The sequence below is a fragment of the Arvicanthis niloticus genome, chromosome 10 (genome assembly GCF_011762505.2).
Source record: "Arvicanthis niloticus isolate mArvNil1 chromosome 10, mArvNil1.pat.X, whole genome shotgun sequence".
Classification (NCBI taxonomy): Eukaryota; Metazoa; Chordata; class Mammalia; order Rodentia; family Muridae; genus Arvicanthis; species Arvicanthis niloticus.
Genome location: NC_047667.1, coordinates 46,815,319 through 46,834,314, shown reverse-complemented (window position 1 = coordinate 46,834,314; position 18,996 = coordinate 46,815,319). Strand labels below are relative to the sequence as shown.

At 42.1% G+C, this 18,996-nt stretch overlaps 1 protein-coding gene and 1 non-coding gene across 2 annotated transcripts in view; both read left to right on the top strand.

Moving 5' to 3' along the window:
- LOC143443705 (uncharacterized) overlaps nt 1-18,996 on the top strand; it is a 162,997-nt gene that overhangs the window by 43,271 nt on the left and 100,730 nt on the right. The window contains exon 2 of the mRNA XM_076941448.1: nt 18,225-18,311. The gene's annotated coding sequence lies outside the window, so the exon portion shown is untranslated. The remainder of the gene's footprint in view (nt 1-18,224; nt 18,312-18,996) is intronic.
- LOC117716649 (small nucleolar RNA SNORA17) lies at nt 11,516-11,643 on the top strand. Its single transcript, XR_004607765.1, has one exon. It is a non-coding gene; the product is annotated as a small nucleolar RNA SNORA17 (small nucleolar RNA).

Sequence of the window (18,996 nt, the reverse complement as noted above, 5' to 3'; positions counted from 1 at the left end):
AATTCATCTGATTCTCCTAAAAGCCATGATTTTAGAAAGAAGGTAAGAAACATACACTGCTTTTTGCCTTCCCCTCCCCATCATATTTTATACCTGAATCTTGCTAATTCCTTCTATTTACATCTGACATTTTATACATTATTTTTGGAGACAATCTCACTATTCAGTGAGGCTGGATTTGAAGGCCCAAGCCTTCTGCCACAACTTTCCAAGGATTATAGACATGTGTCATCACTCCTGACTCAAATGTTGATTTTTTGTTGAGTTGTATCTTTGTAGGCTCGTTCTTGTCCTATCATCATCATGCAAGTAGGGACATGTCTTCCTTTTCTGTGGCAGAGTCCACTGGACCTATAATGGTGTCTGTGAATGTAGTGAGTGCATTTTGTATGCTTGCTTAGATGAACAAATGAGGGAATTAATGAATTAGGTTGTTTCCAAAATTCATGGAGATAGAACACAAGAAGTAAAATTGCTTTTTGTCCTATAGAGTTGGTTCTTTCCAGTACAGGGTACTTCTTGACTATTTTCTGAAGTTTCTAGCATTGACTTTAAAGAAGACATTAGGCATAAGTGTTCTCTCTCTCTCTCTCTCTCTCTCTCTCTCTCTCTCTCTCTCTCTCTCACACACACACACACACACACACACACACACACACACACACACACCACCACCACCACCACCACCACCAGTGATGGCATCATAGGTTTACAAAGAGACATAGGTAGAGTTCTTTTTAAATTGAAAAAGCAAACAGTTAACGGTTTAGCCAGATAGTTTTGTTCCCTGTGACATGAGCTGGGCTCATCCTGTCACCAACATTAAACAGGTACCTATGAGAGAGAGCCTGAGCTACTCAAGCTTCACACACAGGTCTGGTTCCTTGTTGTTTTCTGTGAAGCATTCCCTGTTCCACAGAGCTGGCCAATCTTCCTCACAGCATGGTGGCCTCAAGGTAGCTGGGCTTTCTGTGTGGAAGCAGGCTTCTGAGGGAATCTATTAGCTCAATCCCTGAGCTCTAATCTTGACACAACTCATTATCTTTGTGATCCTGGGCAAATGACTTCAGTTCCTCAGGCTAGCCTTCACTACCTGTAAAATGTCAACAATAATATACACCCCACAAGGTCACCGTGAGAGTTTAGAGAGTTTAAAGTGACTCCTGTGTTATATGACACGTGCCAGAGACAAAGGGGGAGTAACTTTTGCCTCCTTCCCTTCCCACTTACAGAGGAGAGGGATAGCTGAAGAGAAATGTGATCTGGAAAAGGTGCTGGAAAAATCATGTTAACACCATTTCATAACACGTTTCGTATTGTTTAGGGTAGAATCCACACAAGCAATTTGGGGCCTTTAATGCCTATTGCAGGTAAAACCCAGGAGAGACAGTGTGAGACAAAGAGACCAGCAAGTGTCCTACATAATGAAGCAATAAAAAAAAGCATTTGTTTTAGCCCCAGAGCTCAGAGAAAACAGCAGGAGAAAAACTGTACCATGAGAAGCTGCAATACCAGGGATACATCCGGGTGAGCTAGGACCTGGAAGAGGAGGGCCAGATATGTTTTATGTGACAGTAAATGTCAGTCAGTTTCCTCCTCTGCTGTCAGCGGACCTTTAAGAAGAGGCATTATGTTGGTCATACACGGAGGCCTAATGAGAAAGCACCATGTTTAACCTATAGTGGGAGAGCAAAGCTGGCACCTCAGGAAGACGATGGAGAAAGGAGCTAAGACATGAGAGGACCCGAGGAACTTGAAGAGCATTTAAACTTACCTTAAAACACACAACTTGTTAGGGAGGTTGGAGGGATGTCTCAGTGGTTAAGAGTACTTCTTGTTCTTGTAGACGATCTAAATACAATTCCCAACAGATTCTAGTGGCTCAGACCATCTGCAACTCAGTTCCAGGAGATCCAACACCCTCTTTGGGCCTGAGCAGGCACTAGACATGGACGTGGTACACATGTATACATGACAACAGCACACTTGTACACATAAGATAAAATTTAAAAATCTAAAACAAACCCCATTTTAATTTTGTGTATTAGGTATGGACTCCAATTATTTTGTTGGGCAAAGCTCACCCCGGGAGGTTGGTAGAATTGGGGTTTTTCTGGAGATGCGACTAAAGAAATCAACTCATTTGAAGATCCCCATAAATGTTACTGTCTACTGTCATTATTCAGAGTTCATGTATTTGTCAAGGGAAATTAAGCCTAGCATGGCAACTAGTTTTGGAGCTTAGACTTGCCATGCTGCGCCTTAAAAATCTTTATTCCCAGTACACCACATTTCCTTCAAGTATGGAGTATTTGGTACTAAGAGTTTGTTTGGAGTGTTAAAGTAAACCTGGAGGCAGCTTGTAGCCACATTAAATGATGAGCCACCTTAGGTCAGTCAAAGCAAGCCAGGGATAATTTTAGGGCTGGCTAAAGATTGCCCCAATGTCCTTTTTCTTGATTATTTTAGGGTCAAGTCTCTAGGCATCAGCAGCCTGTAAAGTCTTTCTGTTCCAGTTCTTTAAAAACCTGTTTATATGCTAATTGTTCTCCATCCTCAGCCAAGGTCCTATCATCTCTCAAGTAAATAGTGACCATAATGAGAAAAGAAAGCAGAAATGCAAATGAGAGACAGTCAGGTACGGGCAAGCAGGAGCCAGCTGAGCAGAACTGTAAATTCCTGCTCAGAGCCACATTGTCTCATATCTCAACTCACACCTTTATTTTTATTTGCTCTGGCATAAGAAGCTTTTCTTGCATTAGTAATGACATTGTTAATGTTTTATCAAGTGTAGAAGTCATGGTCACTTTGAAACTCCTCCCTTGGTAGATGGAAGACTTAGAAGTATAGCAATAAGCTCCGAGTTTGAGACAGGCTACCATCTGTCATTGTCAAATGTGTTGGGAATCCCTTGGGGGTGTTGGTAGGTTAGTTGGTAACACCCAATCGCCCGCGTCCTCAGAGAGCAGAAAGCTCTCAATTCCCGTTTCTTAACTGAGAACTAAAACTCTCCCCCTCCTCTGCCCTCCTCACCAAATCGCTGACCATTCTTCCACACTCTGTGTGACACCTGTCCAGGAGAACAGTTGCTGCTGTCCTGACTCCACTTTCAGACACTCAACACCCCTCATGGCAAAGCTCTTTGTCCCTCCGAGCCACATGGCCCACTTGCCCCATGTGTTTTCCTCCTGGTCATTGATGACATCAGCTCATTTCCTGGTTGTTTCCTTCCCTTCCTTGTTGATTTTGAGATCACCCACATCAATCATCATCTTCTTTTATTTTAGACACAATCTTAAGATTTCTTAGTGTTTGTCAGACAAGCAACTCAACAAATGTAGTACTCAAATTCCTGAGCACTGTCCCTTTCATTCAGCCCCTGGTTGGATGTCACTCCAGTGTCCTATTCTCTAATCACAGACTTCATTTACTTTTGACTTTATTTACTTTTTCTGACTCCATTTTCTCTAGCGTTATCAGCATCTCTATGATTCTCTAGTACAGAGACCAAGGGTTATGCAGAGATATGAACCACTCTTTATACATTTCTCCCAGTCTCTTATGAATCTGTCTCACCATGTGGTAAGATTCCTCCTAGAACAAGGGTACTGTTCTTCTTAATCTTTGTTCCCTTACCCGAATATAGAAATGTACTAGAAAAATAGGCATGTGGAGAAGTTTATGCTTCCCCATCTTAGCTTGTTTTCTTTGCTAGTCAGTATTTTTAGAGATCTATTATGGCCTCAAACATATCCTTCTTTTGCTTCTGCCTCTCAAGTGCATGTGCCATTAAGACCATCTCTGATGGATCTTTCCTTTTTTCTCCTTTTGCTCCTCTTTTCTTTCCTTTTGTTCCTCTTTTTTTCTCTTCTCTTCTCTTCTCTTCTCTTCTCTTCTCTTCTCTTCTCTTCTCTTCTCTTCTCTCCTCTCCTCTCCTCTCCTCTCCTCTCCTCTCCTCTCCTCTCCTCTCCTCTCCTCTCCTCTTCTCTTCTCTTCTTTTCTGTGACTCTCAATTCTTGTCTGTTTCTGCAATATCACACTCAACTGCTGTTCTTCTTTTTCAAGAAGTAATGAAGAAAACTAAACATATTTCCTTTTCCTGCTTATAAATTATAAATAACCAGGGCTATCATTTTTAGTTGCGTACCTGACAGCCATAGCCACCATTATTCTAGTCTTCATGTAAAAGAACTTTAATTAGAAACCTTGCAGACTCTTGCCTACTCCAGTATATATCACAATTTTTTTCCAACTTACTTGTGGCTGCTCCATTTCCTTGTCAGGACTTGGTTTAAGCTTATGAAAAAATCTTGACCATTGCCTTAGGGTTTTACTGCTGTGACCAGATACCATGACTAAGGCAACTCTTATAAGGACAACATTTAATTGGGGCTGGATTACAGGTTCAGAGGTTCAGTCCATCATCATCAAGGTGGGAACATGGCAACATCCAGGCAGGCATGGTGTGTGAGCAGCTGAGAGTTCTACATCTTCATCTGAAGGCTGCTAGCAGAACACTGACTTCCAGGCAGCTAGGATGAGGGTCTTCAAGTCCACATCCCCAGTAACACACCTACTGCAACAGCACTAGTACTTCTACTAGTGCTACTCTGTGGGCTGAGCATATATAACCATGACAACTATTGAGTCAGTTTCCATTTGACCTAGGGGAAGTGTTTTCCTTACCAAAACAGAGCCCTAAAGGTAGCTCTTCACTCTTAGTCTTCTGATATTGTTCTGTGTGAACTGGAGCTTCTCATCATGGTGGGAGTAGATGATTTGTTGAGGATGCCAGGCATTACGGAACCTGAGTCTTAGAGTTGTAGGTAAGACATTGGATTACCCAGTTCCCATCTATAACCACTGTTCGACTTAGATGATGACTTAGTCTCCTTATAGTTTAATTTCTTTGTGTTACATTTTATGGTGCTCATGACAAAAGTGTTCTAAACATTGACCTAAGTTTTCCTCTAGACCTTGAGAGATCCCTGTGCTCCAGGCTCTGGATCTTACTGCTTCCTACCTTCTTGGAGCTTCTTGCATATTCACCCCTCTCTATCCTGTGTTTTCTACCTCTCTTCTAAGTCTTTGAACTTACTCAACTTGCTCTCAGTCCTGAAAGCTTTCCTTGAGCTTAAAATTTCTACAAATTTCAACAAATGTTTCTCCATTCCTCGAGTAAACTTTTCAAGCAGACCTACTTTCTGAGTCTACTTCTTCATTTTATTTTTCTTTTTAAGTCAGTCGATTCAGTTTCTCTGGCCAGTGATTTCTTCATCACTGTGTCAATCAGAATGTGTAAATCTTACGTCACTTTACCTCTGTTCCATATGATGCAAGTCATCTGATATCTCCATTAAATTACTTTCAGGAAGCATCCAAGTTCTCCACGTTCTCCATTATCCTCATCTTTGTAATTCTTCTTTAGGTCTGTTGCAGATGGACATCCTGTCTGCTTTTCTTGTCTCTTAAATTTTGGGTTGTTCAAGGTTACACCATGAAGCTCAGTTGACTTCTCATTGTGAGTATTTACCTCACTCGCTTCAATTTCCCCAGGCTTGCTGATTATGATGTCCAAATTCCAGGCCTTTGGCCTGACTTGCAGACTCTCTGTGCAATGACTGTGCAAAAGCTTTATACCAGGATGCCACTCAGTTTCCTCAAACATAGCAAGGCTTCTGCACCTTTCCCTAAATCTTCTTCCTTATAATTCTTCAGTTCCATTTGTGGTCCTGTCACCTACTAATCACTTGAGTGCTTGACAGCCATCAGGAATGTTAACTTTTCTTCCATCTTCTCATTCAGTTCACTGCCACATGTGATTGGCTTTTCCTCATGCATAGTTCTGAATTCTACTCACAGCTCTTCATTCCCTGCTGCCCCTCTCATGTGGGTCTCATTACTTGTGTCTTAACTATGTGATAACGTCATTGCCACCTTTTCTATCTCGAATCTCAAATGTCTCCAGTGCATGCCCCACACAAACAGTGGAGTGTTTCTTCTTCACAAGAAAATTGGATAATGATATATCTTTGGCTGAGTTATGTTAATGGCTTCTCAGGTTTTTTTTAAAGAGTGAGTGAGTGAGTGAGTGAGAGTGTGTATATTAGTACAGCATAAGAGATTCTCACCAGCAACAACCCTTTCCTCTAGTTTGAACATTTGTCTCACGAAGTTCATATGTTGGAAGTTTAATCCTCAAATCCACATTGCTAGTATTTGGAGGTGGAATCATTGGGAATTCGTTGAACCAAAAGGCATTTGTCTTCCTGAATTGATTAATTACTAAATTAATGACTTACTGTGGGAGTGGTTCTTCCATAAAAATGACTTCTCTGCGGCTTTACCTTTTCTCCATTTCACTAAGCAATACCTTCTGCTGAGTTGCAGTGTAGCAAGAAAGCCTTAGCCAGATGCTAAACAAATTCTAGCATGATGCAAGAGAGATTCTCAGCCTTCAGAATGTTATTGGTCATTCAGCTGAGACCAAGGGCAGAACCATGAACTAAATAAACCTCTATTCTTTATAAATGATTCACTCTGTGGTATTCAGTACAACAACATACAATGAAGGAAAATACCCTGGTTGCTTATCTGTGTTCATCTGCTGTAATCTTGTCTCATAGCTTATTCTTCAGCCAAAAGTAGGGGTTTTTTTTTGTTTGTTTCTTATGCCTACCATCTAGTTCATTTGTTAACACATAACCACACACACACACACACACACACTACTTGCTCAATCTAATTCTCCAAGTTGGATTCTTAATTCTATCACAATTCTCTGTCTTTTGAGATGTCTTACTACTATTTGGCTGTCACTTATTAAGTCATAGTAGAGATGTATTTTTAAGTGTGTGTGTGTGTGTGTGTGTGTGTGTGTGTGTCCTTGGGTGCATGTACCTGAGAAGGCCAGCAGAGCATGTTGGTTCTTTTGGAGCTGATGTTTCAGAGGGTTCTGAGCTATCTGATAAGAAAACAGATCTCAGGTCTTCTGCAAGAGCAATGAGATAACTCCAAACCACTGAACCATCTCTAGCTTCTTTTAACCATCTATTAAATGAATGGATGGATAAATTAAACATTTGCTCAGGAGAACTCCAGATCCTGGATTTGTCTGTAGACTGGGCCTCCTTAAAGTTTGAAGTGGGGCCCATGACTTTTGCCTACAAAGCTCTGATGCTGTCTTTCCCATCCTGTCATCATTTGCAACTTGTTTTTGTCACTTCTGGTGTGAATGAAAGTCCCTGGTGGGATTCTCACCTGGCACTGAACCTTCTGCAAGGCTGGTTAACTGATTACAACATTGATGATTGAGGAGCGTTTGCAGTTTTCCCTGTCAAGAACCACATTATCTTGGGTAACCTTTGGTTCCCTTAACAGCTGTTGATTGTTCTCCTCTGTGTGTACACTAACATGTTCATGACTGTTGGGCAGATTCTTTGAAATGCACAAACGTAGCTGGAACCATCCAAAAGGCTAAGAGTGAAGTCAGATCATGTAGCATCCAAGGCTACAGCTGAGATTTCTTTGGTTTTCTGGAACCCACTTATCTGATGTTTCCATCAAATTATTTAAAAGGTATCGAGTTTTTTGTTGTTATTGTTCTGTTATATTAGAAACATGATAAAACTGTTAATAAGTTGGAACATGAACTGTACGATAGCCCAAATCTGTCTTCTCAGGCCATGGTCATATCTGGTTTAAGACTAAACCATCTTTTATTCTCTTTGAGGTGAAAGTTGTATTTTTGTGTTGACACTGCTATGGGAGCCTAGACAGATTTCTTCACATGGAGGAGATAGTACAAGCAATTTGTGATTCTGAGGTTATTTGTCGAAAACCAAATCTGTATAAACAAATTGGGCTATTTATTTTCAGGCCACCACCATGGATGCTGTTTCTGGTTGTCTTTTGTCTCCCTTCATATATTACCCATTCTTCCTGGCCTATTACTTATGGTTGCTGAATGTGAGCCATCCCCCATCCACAGAAGGGAAGTTTTGGATCTGCAGGAGACTGAGAGATGAAGCAGTCACTGTGAACTTTGCTTCTTCTTGGACTTCAGAGTCTTGCGTAAGGATAGAATCTTTTCTGGTCTGGAGATTGTGCTACCTCTGTGTTTTCCTTTGCTACATACAGCCCCCATGCTTGCTACACCTGACTAGGATACTCTCTACCCTTCTAAACACATGTGAAAAAGTGAGAGTAAGCTTAGTTCTGGGCAAGGTAGAATACATGGATTCATGGGCCTTGTCTCATGACTGCTCCCATTCTCCTTGCAACAAGAAAGCAGAGGAAACTTCCACCGGTGTGTTAGTGTCAGAATTTCAGATAAAGAAGTGGGAAATATATGGGGAAAGGGGCCTTTTGTTTGTAAATGACTTCAGGTTACATTAGAAAGCAATTTTTACTTTCCTATTTATTAGGACAGGGAGAAGTTTATCTAGAAGCAAGTTTCAAGAGTTTTCTGATGTCTTGCATATTTTTTAGCTTTTCTTGATCATAAACATTTCTCAAAGCAAACAGAGATGGAGGGAGAGGTATTGGGAAAAAATTAGGGTTTTTGCTTGTTTGTTTCAGAAAAGTTCAAATGTAGCTGCTCACCAAGTTATGGAATAATTTTAAACAGAAAATGGCAGGAACAAGAGGGACACTTGCTAACCAGGGGCAGATGTCTCTTCCCCTTTTTGCTGAAGACACATGAGTCAGAGCCATGCCTTTCAGAAAGGGCCTCAGAGTCACCTGCTGATGTGTGTGCTTTGTCAGGTGGCCTGAGTATTACTGTGAGCTGTCCGTCTCCTTTCTCTCTACCTTTGGAACACTGAGATTCAATTGGCCAAGAATATACTGTTGTAGAGGGTCCTAGGCCAGGTTCTCTCAGATACAGGTTAAAAGAATCAGGGGAAAAAACACTAATAGAGACTGTGTAGGTAGGAGCAATGGGTAGAAGAACAACATCCAAGATACACAGGGCTATAGGTTTCAGAATGCAGCCAGGAAGCAAGGAGTGGAGAGTAGGTCTGAAATACATATTTCTTTTTTCCTACACTTCTTTATTTGTCTCATTCCTCTCAATGAGCTTTGGAAATTTCAAAGGTGAAAACACGAGGTATTCTGTCTTTGAAAGTAGGAAGTTATGATGATACAAAAGTGTTCAAAATCTGAATAAGTCATAAGTAATAATTTTCTGTATCTCTGACTTATTAGATCCATAAGTTCTAAAATACATTATCAAACTCTCCATCCTGTAAAGCAATTGTAATTTAAATTTCAGTATTTTAGCCAAGAACTAAAATAAAATCAAGCTGAGACTATTTTCATCCATTTCATTTCAGACATTTATTCTAAATAAAATATTAGTGCAAAGAAAGACTAGTTAATAATTAGCCAAGGGCATCGTAGAAGGGAAATGGGAGAGGAAAATAATACACGAAAGACTAGCTCTACTGGATTCATTACTTGGAGGTCCTAGTGAGAAAATTGAATCAGAACATGAAAGGGAATAAGGCTGCAGAAAAATATGAAGCTATGTTAATAGATCGATCTGGGCACAGTGGAATTCACCTCTAAATCCTAGTGCTTGGGAAACCAAGACAGAAGAGCCAAAAGTTTGAGACCAGTCTGGGCTATGCAGTGAGACCATAATTAAAAAAAAAAAAAAAAAAAAAAAAAAAAAAAAAAAAGCCATAGTAGATGAGACAAGATGAACCTAAAACCTATATACTGGCTTTTTTTGTGTGTGTTGGTGTCTCCCAATTCACATGGAAGTAAATGCTTGACAAACTAGTTAAGCATAAAAATGAATCAAGAGTGCTTAAGAGTTAAAGTTGTACATAGTTAACTATCAAGAGCCCTGGGGTCTAGGCTGTCTCAACCACTCACTTTAGATATGCTAATTCCCTGTGAAATGAGGTGGTATTTCTACAACATCTACTTTCAAAATCAAATGGATGTCCATCACCCTAGAATTTTGTTGAAATGTGGATCTTCATGTAGTGGGGCTGGGGCAGGCTTGAGAGGCAGATTTCGAATCGGCTGGTAAGGCTATTCCAATGTTACTAATCTACCAATTAGATCGTGTTTGTTATTTTACGTCATCGTGATTGAATGCCCAAGAAAGATAACTTTGAAGGAGGAGAGATTTATTTTGGCTCATCATTTTAGAGGGCTTTGTTCACACTCATGTGGCTACATTACTTCTGAGCCAATGGGAAGGCTGAACATCAAGGTGGAGTGTGAGATGAAGCAGGACAGCTCAGCTCACAGTAGACAGGAAACAGGGAAAGCCAAGAGACAAGATAAATCCTTCTAGGGCATGGCCCCAGCGATCTCCTTCACCTAGGTGCCACTTCCTAGGCCCCTCCAGGTTTGAACTCATCAATGTGTTAACTCACTGAAGTCAGCATCTGCGTGTCCTAGCCAATCACCTTTCAATGACACCCACCATCTGGGGACAAAGCCTTCAATGCATGAACAATTCCAGAGGACATTTCGTATCTGAACCATGCTGCACACTTTGAATGGTAAGGATCTAGGTCAGAGATTCTCAACCTGTGAGTTGTAACCTCATGTGTTTGTGTGTGTGTGTGTGTGTGTGTGTGTGTGTGTGTGATCAAATGACATTTTCACAGGGGTCTCTTAAGGCCATCTGAAAACACAAATGTTTACAGTGTGCTTCATAACAGCATCAAAATTACAGTTGTGAAGTAGCAATAAAATTAATTTTATGGTTGGGGGGTCACTACAGTGCATTAAAGGGTGGCAGCACTGGGAAGGCTGAGAACTACTGGTCTAGATGATTTCCATATCTCTTCCAGTTCAATTATATTTGGATTCATAGACAAGCAGTTAAAACACTGTCCCATAGGAATGAAGGTGAAGCAATTACAAGAGCTTTGTAGTGATTATGAAGAACATTAGATGACATTGAGCAGTCCATAAAACACATCTAGCTTTGACACACCAAGTAAGAGACGTAGAGCCAAGTTGAAACAGGGAGCAAATGTTGGCCCAAAGGATGCGTCCAGGGAGAGGGAGGCTCAGGGGTGGGAGGAGGAGGATGACCAGGGACCCTGTGAGAGTAGCAGCACTTAATGAAGCATCCCTTAGACTACAGAAACAAAAGGAGCCAGTGCCCTATTAGCCCTTTTTGTTTCCTTAGCTATTCCTGGCTTTATTTTGAGAACACACTGTCACAGTGTCCCATACCCCTGCCTTCGCTGTTTGCATTTAAAATACAAAGATAGGCAGTGGGTTCACATAGATCAATTACCGTTCCATCTGAAGAGCCACTCGGAGATTGACAGATATCCTAGTGTTGAGTTCAGTATTAGACACAGAGAGTAGAAGATGTACAACACAGTGGGAGGCATGCATAAAGACTGGAGGAGGAAGGAAATGATGGGGGGACCCAGCAAGATGACCTTCAAAACCAATGGTCATCCCATTTATTCAATGGAACACTGATTTCAGTTTCATGTCAATAACTCTTCAGTAAGATATTAAGAAAACACTGAATGCCCTTAAAGGCCTTGCAGGTGTGGCTGCTGTGTCACATGTGTGTCAGTAGGTGGCAGAGAGGAGAGAGGCTATGTCTATGCTCAGTGTTCTGATCAGGAACATCTGAATGATTAGTATAACACTCTGAAAAACAGCAAGCCTGAGACAACCCTTCAGTTACTGGGGGGCCTGGACAGGGGGCTAGCCAGAGATGACCACCAGTTGAGGACCAGCCAGGCCCAGATAGGCTCCAAGGAAGGATGGGTAGCAAGCCAGAGACTAGAAGAACCCCACCTAGGACCATGAGCCCCTGGAGGGAGTGAGCCAGAGACAGATGACCCTTGCAAAAGGGCCACTCATTCGACCAGGTGAGGAACAAGCCCAAGACAACCACCTGACTGGTGCCATGGGCCCCGGATAGGGAGCTAGCCTGAGTAGACTGAGATGACCACCAGTCCAGTATCGGGCAGGCCTGGGGTACAGGGAGACCATGCCCAAGATAACCCCTGCCTGGCACCATAACGCATAAAGCATTATGCCTGAGTGGAGCATTGCACTTCCAGGACCACTCCTAAGATGACCGCAGACACTCAAAGACCCCGGGCTCCACTAAGAGGCACAAGTAAGTGGTGGAAAATGGAAGAGGAAGAGAAACAGAAAGATGTGCGCACAATGAAGAAAGGCAGAGCTGGAGACTCGAGGGTAGTGAGGAACACCCTGATATGAGTGGCCACTGATGCCACCTGGGACCATAGCTGGGCCCTGACCTATATGCTGCCACTGGGGGTCATGTCTGGGTCCATGGCCCTGCAGTAATAAGGTTCTATTGCCAATAAAGGCCAGGTGAATATCCCTGATCTGGGCTGTTACCTAGGGACTTGTTGAAGTCTCAGGGCTGTGTAGAACTGGCCCCACCCCTTCCCTGGGCTTTAGGGAAGAATTGGATCTGGAGCTATGAGAAGAGGAGAGCTGATCCTGCCCCTAGCCAGCTGCAGTACTTGCTGGTGATTGAACCCATTGGCCCTACCTATGAGTATGGGAGAGCTGGCCCTACCATCCCTTTCCAGTGTGGGTATTGTGGACAAGGAAGAGATACCTCCTGTCTGTTTATCTCTTGCTACCTGGGGGCAAGCAGGAGACCTGGCCCTGAGGTCATGAGAGTTGGAGAACTACCCCTGCCCCTCACCAGCTGCAGCACTCTGGAAAGGGAGAGTGGACTCTGCAACTGGCCAGGACAGCACAGTAGACTGAACCCTGGTGGTGGTGGAGGAGAATGGCTTAGCTGGCCCTAGATGATGAGTGTAGGAGAGCCAGCCTTGACTCTTGCCTGCTGGGCAGAGACACAGATGAGGGAGAGACAGCCTCTTCCCATCCCTCACCCCCTCACATCTTGCCATGTACGGCAGGAAGGAGAGCTGACCCAGGGATCATGAGAGTGATGGAATTGGCCATGTTCCTCACCAGCTGCAACACTTGGGAAAGTGAGCCCTGCACCTTGCCTGGGCAGCAGGGTATTTGCTGGTGAGCTGGCCCTGAGGGTAGGAGAGCTGATGGTTTGACAAGCTCAGATACCCCTTAGGTCCAGATCCAGGGCTCTGAGTTGGCCCACCCCAATATCTACCTTATAGATGAACTGCTGGAGTGAATAAAGAGGCAGTCCTACAGATCCAAAAGTATAGGATCTCCATGACACAGGGCAACAGCAGGATATCTGAAAGGAGTCCCAGTGAGGTTCCAGTATTGGTAGAATAGCAGAAGTCAGAGGCCTCCTACCAGAACAACGAGTCATTGCAATGAACACAAAGAAGTATGGGGGAAAGGTATACTTGTGGGACACACTGTGACAGACCTAAAGCTTCCACAACAAGATTCTCTTCTCTGTGGCAGGGAGGTTGTAAGGGTGGAGGGCAGGTATGAGGGGAGGGGGGATAAGTGCGATTGGGGTGCTTGCTGTGAATTCATGAAGAACCAATAAAAAATTTAAAAAAGAAAAGAAAAGGAAAAACCATGACAAGCATACTATCCAGTGTGATAAGGGAAAAAGAAAATCAAAGTCAAGCAGGCTGAGATCACCTAGTGAGTTAGTGTCGGAGGCGAGGTAAGAACTCAGTTCTCTCTATGCTTATAATTCCCCCTTCAAGCACCATATATATTTAATCATATTGAGCCATAATTCTTTTCTCCCAGTTTTCATATCTCGTCACACAATTATTAGATACCATGCTTCATTATTTCATATTAAGATGCTTAGAAAACAAATGGCCTGCTGAATTGGCTGTAGCGACAGCCATCACTACTTCTTGCACATTTATCCTCTCTTCTTTTGTGGTGGATTTTAGTTTCCTTCTTGGAATCCATGTTTAGTTTTTGTTTTTGTTTGCAGGGGCTGGGCCCTTTTTCAGACTTTATCTTGGACTCTGAATCTTGATTGTAATGAATAAATCAAGACCTGTGAGTAGTCACTGAGAATAGAGTATGTGTTTAATTGTGTCTCACAGGGCAGGAGGAGATGTTGCTTCTACTTTTACAGTACACACATTATTACACAGATAATACCATATCCCCCACTAAACCTCGTGAACTATAGGTGAACTGAGGCTGGAAACAGTAGTAGCATCTTGTAATTATGAACAGATGACATTGGATCAATGGAGCAATCAGAAGGGGAAGGGAACAGAATCACAACACGTGACAATGTCACTGAGCATCAATCAAGGTCTTCCTCTGAACCTTTATCTAGGGTTTCATTTAGATATATTCCAGGAATACAGAGTGTCTGGGATTCATTCTATCACACCACCATCAAATAGCCAGGGTTGGAGTCCATCTCAGCTGTAGTACCAGCCAGCCCTGTAAGTGGAGATAATAAACTATCCATTTCACAAGGTGAAGTTCTAACACAAATCATGATGCTCCTGAAAATGCTATCATTCCTGTCATATTTGTTAGTATTATGTGATATGTAAGTAGCAGTGCCACCCTTAGGCTCCATCGGCACAGAGCATGCTGTGAAACCCCCCTGTGCTTCCAGGAAAACCACTGCATCCAGAGGCTTTGTCTTTCCTTTTTTTTTGTTTTTTTTGTTTGTTTGTTTTTTTGTTTGTTTGTTTGTTTTGTTTTGTTTTGTTTTGTTTTGTTAAGAACACATGGAAAAGTGCCAAGGCCAGCTTGGACATGTAAGGGACAGTATGACATGGTTTCCTGCCCCTGGAACAGAGCCATCAGGGTATAGGCCTGACTTCAGGGGTGTTGATGGTTGCTGTGGGTGTAAGGCTTGTTTGTATGCTTTGGGTTGGAGGCTTTCTTAATGGAATACAGAAATAACAACTTTGATAAGCAAATGGGAATTCATCAAGTTTCTTTGGGGCTAACATTCCATGAAAGTGTTTCCAGCATTCCAGTGCCTATGTGACTGCAACGTGTGTGTGTGTGTGTGTGTGTGTGTGTGTGTGTGTGTGTGTGTGTACCAAGCAACTCCATGCCCCTTTGCATTGAGCTGTGGTGTGCTCTATAGATTTCAGGTGAGAGGTCATGGCTCCAATGTATGAAAGAGAAATAAATCTAAGCGGTAGACTTGTACTGTAATGTGCAGCCTTAGTTTCCCAAGCAGAGCATTGTAAGGCACCTTTGTCTATTCCATAGTGCTCATCCTCCCTGGTGCCTTGCACAGGCAATTGTCTTGAGTTGCTGTGAGAAGTATTATGGTCTGGGTGATGTCTACACAATAGAAATTTTCATTTGCTTCTTAATAATTACCTTTAACCTTTACAAGGTATAATCAGTGAGGGGAGAGTGGTTGAGAGATTTTTTTTTCTTCACCATTCCTCATGCAAATCCAAATTTAAGTTCTTTGAAATAACACAGGCAGTAATTCTCTCTTTATTTTTTCCTGTCTTCTTCTATTCAATCTTGGCAGCTACAGTCAGAGAAGTCATTAAGACACTTTCTCTCACTCCTAGACACACCTATAATGTCAACCTTAGCACCAGACAGGTGTCAGATACATCAGACATTTACTTTTTATGATTTTTTTAAATCATGGGGGCTTCAGAATAAAGATACGCCATCCATTTATTAGGGATACAGTTATTTTCCTCCCAAAGGCTGCATTCAATGATATTACATTGGGAGTTAGAGCTTCAGTGTATGGAGACACACAAACACTTAGTGATGTGCAACCCCTTCATAAATCTTCTCTAAACACAGTGAGGCTTGCTTGGTTTACAATCACAGCCAATTCACTTTCCCCCTGCCTAGTTTTGTTGCAAGGGCAAGGGCCAGAGGAGTTCCATATTTTGTATGCACTTGTAGTAGAGATGGCGGATATAAAGATGTTGTGTTCCTGGTGAACATGACACTTCAGGAGTCTCTCCTGGCTGTTTGTTGTGGAAGCTCTGGAGAGGCCAGCATTGGGCTTAGACTACATAAGGAGGAGGAGAAACCCAGGGGACTCTTGCTTGGCCCAGTTCCATCCCAGAGCTCACTAATTTTATGGAAGGTCAAGAAAGGAGGAGCTGAGCCCATGGACATCTGCCTGAAGTAATATTTTCAAATTGGTCTTTCTCCTCTAGAGGTTCATTTTCAAATTTAATTAGCTAGCTAATGATGGTAAATTATCAAAATTAATTGATGGATGCGGAAGTGCTTTGACTATACAAAAAAACACTATGCATAATTTCTAGGGTAGTTAATGTCTGATCTAACTTTAAAGACTAATCTAGGAAAAGATTTTTATAGTAGTAATAATAACACTTTTTTTAACGGCTTGAACTGAAGCCTTTTATTGGCCAGGAACATTGCCGTGGGGGAGCATCTCCTACAGTCTCCAGATTCCTACTTAGTGAGAAACTTCTCCTTTTGCCAGAGGCATCCCTAGAGGAAGAAGTCCAGTGAGAAATCTGTAAGTGTGTCTTTATAGTCCAGAAAGCAAGACAGGAAAATAAACAAGCATTTATGGCTATCTAGGAAGATGGGTGCTATGGTGGGAAGATACTGAGGGGGATAGATCTGGACACATCCTTGTAGAAAGAGAGCTGTTTGTTGAGCTGAGGCTGAGAGTAGCATTTGTCTGTGAATATAAACAAAAACTATTAGAAAGCAATTTAATATTGTGTCATCTTAGTTAAAGAACAGTATTCAGCCCTCCCCCAGGCTTATGATTTTCTTCAGAGTGGGATTTTGGCCAGACTTATAGTACCAGGTATGAAGTCCTTTCTGTGGAGTGTGGGCATCACGTCCAGTTGCAGAGCACTTGTCTACAACTCCCATCATAACAATAAAGCCACTATTGCACAAGTGGGTGCTCCTTTTCTAACAGGTTAGTCTTACAGCTTGAAAGATCCATAGCTCTCAACCACAAGTGATCTTTTTAAAGATATATTTATCACCATAAAGGTTCTAAAGTTTAGCAATCTTATCTCCAAAGATCAAATGTATATTTTATAACATCCTACTTGTTGTAAGAATCAGGGTGCATGGGCCAAGTGATACTTTTCTTTGCTGGATACTCCAGTAGTGCATCGATTCTAGGGAAGAAGTCTCAACCTTTGGGACCCAAAGCTCTGTATTCACTCATTTGTAGACATTAAAATGAATTGGATTTACAGCCATATTTAAGGTATCAAAGCTTAGAACTCCTTCTTTAGCAGGCAAGAGTCGCCTTGCTTCTAGGAGTTTCTCTCCTAGAATATGTAATATGTCTAGGCCTTGTCTCACAGTTTTTGTTTGTATGTCTTGAATGTTCTCTTGGTTTTGGGGATCACTCTAGGGAGGCAGCAGTTTCTCATAGCTGTAATCAGGACCTCTGCCAACAGTTCTGACAGGCAAGGTCATCAGCCAATGTGGAATGTGTGCATTCCTCCAGCTGGCCTGTGGCCTCTGGCAGACTGATCCCTGAGAATGCCTTTTGCTTCCAACCAGATCTTTTGGCACTTCTCTTCATGTCTGTGCTGTTGAGCCTCTCCTTTGCCCTGTTCCTCATGTCTTCCAGAGTGGGTATCACATCTGGGATAGGTTGCTGGGTGTTGTCACAAACTACATCCTACTCCTCTGAATCTTTTGCTTCTCTGAATCCTATGCTTTTACCAACACCAAGCTCAGTTAGAGTTTAGTTCTGTTGGTGGGCTCTAAATATGACAGTATTTCACTAGACAATCATATGAGCTCTTCCAAGGAGAATTCCTACCACTTGAATCCACTCATGATTTGGATGAAAGACCATCCATCTGATCCCTAACCCTTTAATATTTCTTAAGACATTACCAGAGCTAACGAAGAGAATACCAAGGACTTTTGGATGAAACAGTATAGGCAGTGGTATGTTCATGTTGGTTAGAGGTTAGGAGAGGATACATTTACTTGTTACTGAGTGATATAAATAGAAAATTGTTTAAAAGCTTTTTTTTTTTATCCTAACCTACTTTGTGAGATGAAATGGAATCCATACCTGATATGGTTAAAGATGGCCAAGAACTTGAGACTAGATAGGTTATGAACCCTATGGGGAAACCTACTACTCTTATTCTGCTAAAGGAACATAACCATAAAATGTCACTCCTAACAACATATTTCTATACCTATAGATCAATGCCATACTCTGCCCTCACCAGTAAATGGTCTTTTTCAATGGATGCTAATTAACACAGAGACCTACAACTGGACATTATGAGAGACTTTGAAGCACTCATTTCTACATAGGATGTCTTCATCAAACCCTTCCCTTCAAGGCTCAGTGGTCTATGTGGAAGAGGAGGCAGGAAGATCACAAGAAGCTGGAAGTAATGGATGATCAAGAAAGCTGTCTTCCAGATATGGTAGGACTGATGCCCATAAAAACTCATGGAAACTGTGGCAGCCTGCCTAAGGTCTTCATGGGTCCATGCCAGACAAAGTCCCAGTACTGAAGAAAGGTAGACACAAAGTCCCACCCCTAACCAAGAGGCTATTTGCAGTTAATGCCTCCTGGAAAGTGGAAAAGCATTTTTTTCCCCAATGAAGTTTCATATACTCTCACTGAGTATATCAATCACACTGTGTGTGCGTGTGTGCGTGTGTGCGTGTGTGCGTGTGTGTGTGTGTGTGTGTGTGTATGTGTGTGTGTGTGCATGAGCACACACATTGGGGAGGGATTTTGTTTGGTATTTTTTTGTGTGTTACTGGTTTTTTCTTTGTTTATTTGTTTTTGACTTTCCATTTGTTTTTGTTTTTTGTTTGTTTTGAACAACAGAGAAAGAAAGTAAAGTTTGGTGAGTAGGGAGATGGGGAGGATCCGGGAGGAGGGAAGTAATATGATCAAAATATACTACATAAAAAATTTTGAATAAAAATATTTTTAGAAAAGATTAGTTTATGCTTGGCTGCATGTATATGTGTTTGTGTGAACGGACCTGCACATGCATATGGGTGCACATGCTTGTGTGTGTGTACAGAGAGGCCAGAGTTGGGTTGATATCCTTGTTTATAACTTCCCTCTTATGCCTTTGAGACAAGATCTTTTCC